Source organism: Tachyglossus aculeatus, chromosome 6, assembly GCF_015852505.1.
Source record: "Tachyglossus aculeatus isolate mTacAcu1 chromosome 6, mTacAcu1.pri, whole genome shotgun sequence".
Classification (NCBI taxonomy): domain Eukaryota; kingdom Metazoa; phylum Chordata; class Mammalia; order Monotremata; family Tachyglossidae; genus Tachyglossus; species Tachyglossus aculeatus.
In genome coordinates, this window is record NC_052071.1 from 48,056,707 (window position 1) to 48,063,133 (window position 6,427).

A 6,427-nucleotide genomic window follows, 5' to 3' on the forward strand; every position below is an offset into this window, starting at 1 on the left:
TCATGGTTTCCCAGGCCTCGGTGGGGTGGGCCAAGCCAAGGACTACAACTCCCACAATGCTGCGCGGCAAAGCCCGAGCGGGAGGGGGGCCGCCGCGGGGCACGTCGGGAGTTGTAGTCATTCGTTCCATCGTATTTCAATCAATCAATCAATCAATCAATCGTATTTATTGAGCGCTTACTATGTGCAGAGCACTGTACTAAGCGCTTGGGAAGTACAGATTGGCATCACATAGAGACAGTCCCTACCCAACAGTGGGCTCACAGTCTAAAAGGGGGAGACAGAGAACAGAACCAAACATACCAACAAAATAAAATAAGTAGGATAGAAATGTACAAGTAAAATAAATAAATAAATAAATAAATAAATAGAGTAATAAATATGTACAACCATATATACATATATACAGGTGCTGTGGGGAAGGGAAGGAGGTAAGACGGGGGGATGGAGAGGGGGACGAGGGGGAGAGGAAAGAAGGGGCTCAGTCTGGGAAGGCCTCCTGGAGGAGGTGAGCAGGGCCTTGAAGGGAGGAAGAGAGCTAGCTTGGCGGATGGGCAGAGGGAGGGCACTCCAGGCCATGGGGAGGACGTGGGCCGGGGGTCGATGGCGGGACAGGCGAGAGCGAGGTACAGTGAGGAGATTGGTGGTGGAGGAGCGGAGGGTGCGGGCTGGGCAGTAGAAGGAGAGAAGGGAGGTGAGGTAGGAGGGGGCGAGGTGATGGAGAGCCCTGAAGCCCAGGGTGAGGAGTTTCTGCTTGATGCGCAGATTGATCGGTAGCCATTGGAGGTTTTTGAGGAGGGGAGTAATATGTCCAGAGCGTTTCTGGACAAAGATAATCCGGGCAGCAGCATGAAGTATGGATGGAAGTGGAGAGAGACACGAGGATGGGAGATCAGAGAGAAGGCTGGTGCAGTAGTCCAGACGGGATAGGATGAGAGCTTGAATTAGCAGGGTAGCGGTTTGGATGGAGAGGAAAGGGCGGATCTTGGCAATGTTGCGGAGCTGAGACCGGCAGGTTTTGGTGACGGCTTGGATGTGAGGGGTGAATGAGAGAGCGGAGTCGAGGATGACACCAAGGTTGCGGGCTTGTGAGACGGGAAGGATGGTAGTGCCGTCAACAGAGATGGGAAAGTCAGGGAGAGGACAAGGTTTGGGAGGGAAGACAAGGAGCTCAGTCTTCGACATGTTGAGCTTTAGGTGGCGGGCGGACATCCAGATGGAGATGTCCTGAAGGCAGGAGGAGATGCGAGCCTGGAGGGAGGGGGAGAGAGCAGGGGCAGAGATGGAGATCTGGGTGTCATCAGCGTAGAGATGATAGTTGAAGCCGTGGGAGCGAATGAGGTCACCAAGGGAGTGAGTGTAGATTGAGAACAGAAGGGGACCATTCATTCAATCGTATTTATTGAGCACTTACTGTGTGCAGAGCACTGGACTCAGCGCTTGGGAAGAACAAGTCGGCAACATATAGAGACCCACCAATGGGCTCACAGTCTAGAAGGGGGAGACAGGCAACAAAACAAAACATGTGGACAGGTGTCATTCATTCATTCGTTCGTATTTATTGAGCACTTACTGTGTGCAGAGCACTGGACTCAGCGCTTGTGGACAGGTGTCATTCATTCATTCATTCAATCATTCATTCAATCGTCTTCATTGAGCACTTACTGTGTGCAGAGCACTGGACTCAGCGCTTGGGAAGTACAAGTCGGCAACATAGAGAGACCCACCAACGGGCTCACAGTCTAGAAGGGGGAGACAGGCAACAAAACAAAACATGTGGACAGGTGTCATTCATTCATTCATTCAATCGTATTTATTGAGCGCTTACTGTGTGCAGAGCACTGGACTCGGCGCTTGGGAAGTACAAGTCGGCAACATATAGAGACCCAACAACAGGCTCACAGTCTAGAAGGGGGAGACAGGCAACAAAACAAAACATCATCATCATCATCATCAATCCTATTTATTGAGCGCTTACTGTGTGCAGAGCACTGTACTAAGCGCTTGAGAAGTACAAATTGGCAACATATAGAGACAGTCCCTACCCAACAGTGGGCTCACAGTCTAAAAGGGGGAGAGGTAGCTTTTTAGCAGTCTTTGCTGCCACCATAATCAGTACCATAACTGATTATGACCCCAGAGCCAGAAGTCTGTTGGAGTACTGATAGCTAGTTATTCTGTAGGTGAGGGGGATCAATAAGAATAATAATAATAATAAGCGCATTTATTAAGCGCTTACTATGTGCAAAGCACGGTTCAAAGTGCGCTTCCTAAGTCTCAAGCACTGCACTAAGCACTGGGGTAAATACAAGGTGATCAGTTCAGGCACAGTGCCCGTCCCACGTGGGGTGCACAGTCTTGGCTTAGTGGAAAAAGCACTGGCTTGGGAGTCAGAGGACGTGGGTTCTAATCCTGGATCTGCTACTTGTCTGCTGTGTGAGCTTGGGACAGTCACTTAACTCCTCTGTGCCTCAGGCAGCTCATCTGTTAAACGGGGATTAAGACTGTGAGCCCCATGTGGGACAACCTGATTACCTTGCATTCATTCATTCATTCAATCCTATTTATTGAGCGCTTACTGTGTGCGGAGCACTGTACTAAGCGCTTGGGAAGTACAAATCGGCAACATATAGAGATGGTCCCTACCCAACAATCGGCTCACAGTCTCTAACCCAACACCTAGAACGGTGCCTGGCACATAATAAGCACTTAACAAATACCATAATTATTATTATTCATTCAATCCTATTTATTGAGTGCTTACTGTGTGCGGAGCACTGGACTAAGCGCTTGGGAAGTACAAATCGGCAACATATAGAGATGGTCCCTACCCAACAATGGGCTCACAGTCTCTAACCCAACACCTAGAACGGTGCCTGGCACATAATAAGCACTTAACAAATACCATAATTATTATTATTATTCATTCAATCCTATTTATTGAGCGCTTACTGTGTGCGGAGCACTGTACTAAGCGCTTGGGAAGTACAAATTGGCAACATATACAGATGGTCCCTACCCAACAATGGGCTCACAGTCTCTAACCCAACACCTAGAACAGTGCCTGGAACATAATAAGCACTTAACAAATACTATCATCATCAATCGTATTTATTGAGCGCTTACTTTGTGCAGAGCACTGTACTACGCGCTTGGGAAGTACAAATTGGCAACATATAGAGACAGTCCCTACCCAACAGTGGGTTCACAGTCTAAAATTATTATTATTCATTCAATCATATTTATTTAGCGCTTACCTTGTGCAGAGCACCGCACTAAGCGCTTGGGAAGTATTATTATTATTAACGAAAGGGAGGGAGAACAGGTTTTGAGATCCCATTTTACAGATGCAGAAATGAAGCCGCAGAGAAGTGTCTTTTCCCAGTTCCCCTAGTAGGCAAGCAAAGCCGGGATTAGAAACCAGGTCCCGTGATTCCCAGTTCCAGGCTGTTTCCATTAGGCCACACTGCTTTTTTTTTTTTCTTTAAATGATATTGGTTAAGCACTTACTAGGCGCCAGGCACTGTACTAAGGGCTGGGGTAGCTACGAGCTAATCAGTGGACACAGTCCGTGTCCCGCACGAAGCTCACAGTGTTAATCCCCATTTTACAGATGAGGCAACTGAGGCACAGAGCAGTTAAATGACTTGCCCAAGGTCATATAGTAGGAAAATGGCAGAGCTGGGATTAGAATCCAGGCCTTCTGACTCACAGGGCCGGGCTCTTTCCACTGGGCCACGCCGCTTCTCAGAAATGAATAATGCTGAACTCCTGGCCACCTTAATGTAGACAGAATCCTCCTTATGTCGCCTTGTTCCATTTTCCTAGAAAGCTGTACCAGAAGGTATGTGCGGGGTAAGGGGGAGGAGAGGGAGCAAATTGTTTCATATTCATCTGTTGGAGAGAAGAGTGGGTGAAAAACCAGACTGCAGTCAACTTCCAGTATCCTCAAAACCCCAATCTGGCAAGATTCGAGGAGAAATTACTCATTAGGAGAAGGCAGTTCTTGTAAATAAACAGTACCCATGGGGGACAGGGATTGTGTCTGATCTACTCGTATCGTATCGACCCCAATGTTTAGTACAGTGCTTGGCACATTGTAAGCTCTTAACAAATATCACTGTAATTAATAACAGGTGGCAAGTTAAGGCAATCAAACTTCCAGTATCCTCAAAACCCCAATCTGGCAAGATTCGAGGAGAAATTACTCATTAGGAGAAGGCAGTTCTTGTAAATAAACAGTACCCATGTGGGACAGGGATCGTGTCTGATCTACTCATATCGTATCGACCCCAATGTTTAGTACAGTGCTTGGCACATTGTAAGCTCTTAACAAATATCACTGTAATTGATAACAGGTGGCAAGTTAAGGCAATCAAACTTCCAGTATCCTCAAAACCCCAATCTGGCAAGATTCGAGGAGAAATTACTCATTAGGAGAAGGCAGTTCTTGTAAATAAACAGTACCCATGGGGGACAGGGATCGTGTCTGATCTACTCGTATCGTATCGACCCCAATGTTTAGTACAGTGCTTAGCACATTGTAAGCTCTTAACAAATATCACTGTAATTAATAACAGGTGGCAAGTTAAGGCGATCAAACTTCCAGTATCCTCAAAACCCCAATCTGGCAAGATTCGAGGAGAAATTACTCATTAGGAGAAGGTAGTTCTTGTAAATAAACAGTACCCATGGGAGACAGGGATTGTGTCTGATCTACTTATATCGTATCGACCCCAATGTTTAGTACAGTGCTTGGCACACTGTAAGCTCTTAACAAATATCACTGTAATTGATAACAGGTGGCAAGTTAAGGCAATCAAACTTCCAGTAGCCTCAAAACCCCAATCTGGCCAGATTCGAGGAGAAATTACTCAGTAGGAGAAGGTAGTTCTTGTAAATAAACAGTACACATGTGGGACAGGGATTGTGTCTGATCTACTTATATCGTATCGACCCCAATGTTTAGTACAGTGCTTGGCACATTGTAAGCTCTTAACAAATATCACTGTAATTGATAACAGGTGGCAAGTTAAGGCAATCAAACATGAATTTCTGAAGTGTTTGGGAAGAGCAGCAAGGCAATACATATCTATTCTATTTATTTTATTTTGTTAATATGTTTTGTTCTCCGTCTCCCCCTTCTAGACTGTGAGACCACTGTTGGGCAGGGACCATCTCTATATGTTGCCAACTTGTACTTCCCAAGCGCTTAGTACAGTGCTCTGTGCACAGTAAGCGCTCAATAAATACGACTGATTGATTCATTCATTCATTCAATCGTATTTATTGAGCGATCACAGGCGTGGGAGTCAGAGGACCCAAGTCCTAATCCTGGCTCTGCCACTTGTCTGCTCTTTGATCTTGGGCAAGTCACTAAACTTCCCTAGGCCTCAGTTCTCTTATCTGTAAAATGAGGATTCAATACCTCTTCTCCCTCCTACTTAGAGTGCCAGGCCCAGGTGGGACCTGATGATCATATATTTATCCCAGCTCTCAGTTCCATGTTTGTCCTACAAGTAAGCACTTAAATACCGCAATTATATTATTATTATTATTATCAAGTCCAAAAAAGAGGCAGAAAGAAGGATAAGAACAACACCAACGCTACAAACCTGGAAGACGAGGCCACAGAGAAACTAAAATGTTTTTCTATCCTATTCTGCAAGTCAGTATCCTCTTCCACCGTTTGAAATATAGGGGTGTGGAGTGGAGGAGGATTGAGAGGAGAAGGTTCAGAGAATGGCAATCAATCGATGGTATTTATTGGGTGCTTATTCTGCGCAGAGCACAAGGAGAAGAATCAGCTAATGTAAAGAATGCCACTCGCTCTCCTAGAGTGAAGACATGCTAGCAAAATTCACACCTTCCTAAGCGCTTAGTACAGTGCTCTGCACACAGTAAGCGCTCAATAAATACTATTGATGATGATGATCCACTGCTTCTCTCTCTCCTCTTCCCCAGTCAACTCATTCCTCCAGGGGCTCGGTTGAGCTTCAAGAACCAGGACGGCTTAGAGACCTGTACCCTTCTCATCGACGTGATTTTTAATATCAGTTTTTCTTGAGCCACTCGTCCCCTTAAGCCTACTTTCTCTTCTCCTTTACCTCTCAATCCGCAAAAGTTATTAACTGTATTCAACATCCATTTTCTATTATGGTTAATAGTTAAGCTTCCAATCCACAAGCAAACGCTACGGCATTGAGTGCTCAGCCAGTATTGAAATAACAGAACACTCCATACCTGAAAATATCAGAAGTGGCCTCAGCTTTCCTCTGAAAAGTCAACCGAAGCCAACAAAGGAATTAGGAATTCCCTGAAGTGCCTCCATTTGATATCTTTTGATGTCTGCTTGAAATCCTCTTGCCTGATAAAACACTGCGTCTCTGAGCAGTTTAAGAAGAAAAATGACAGCACGCGAGTGTGA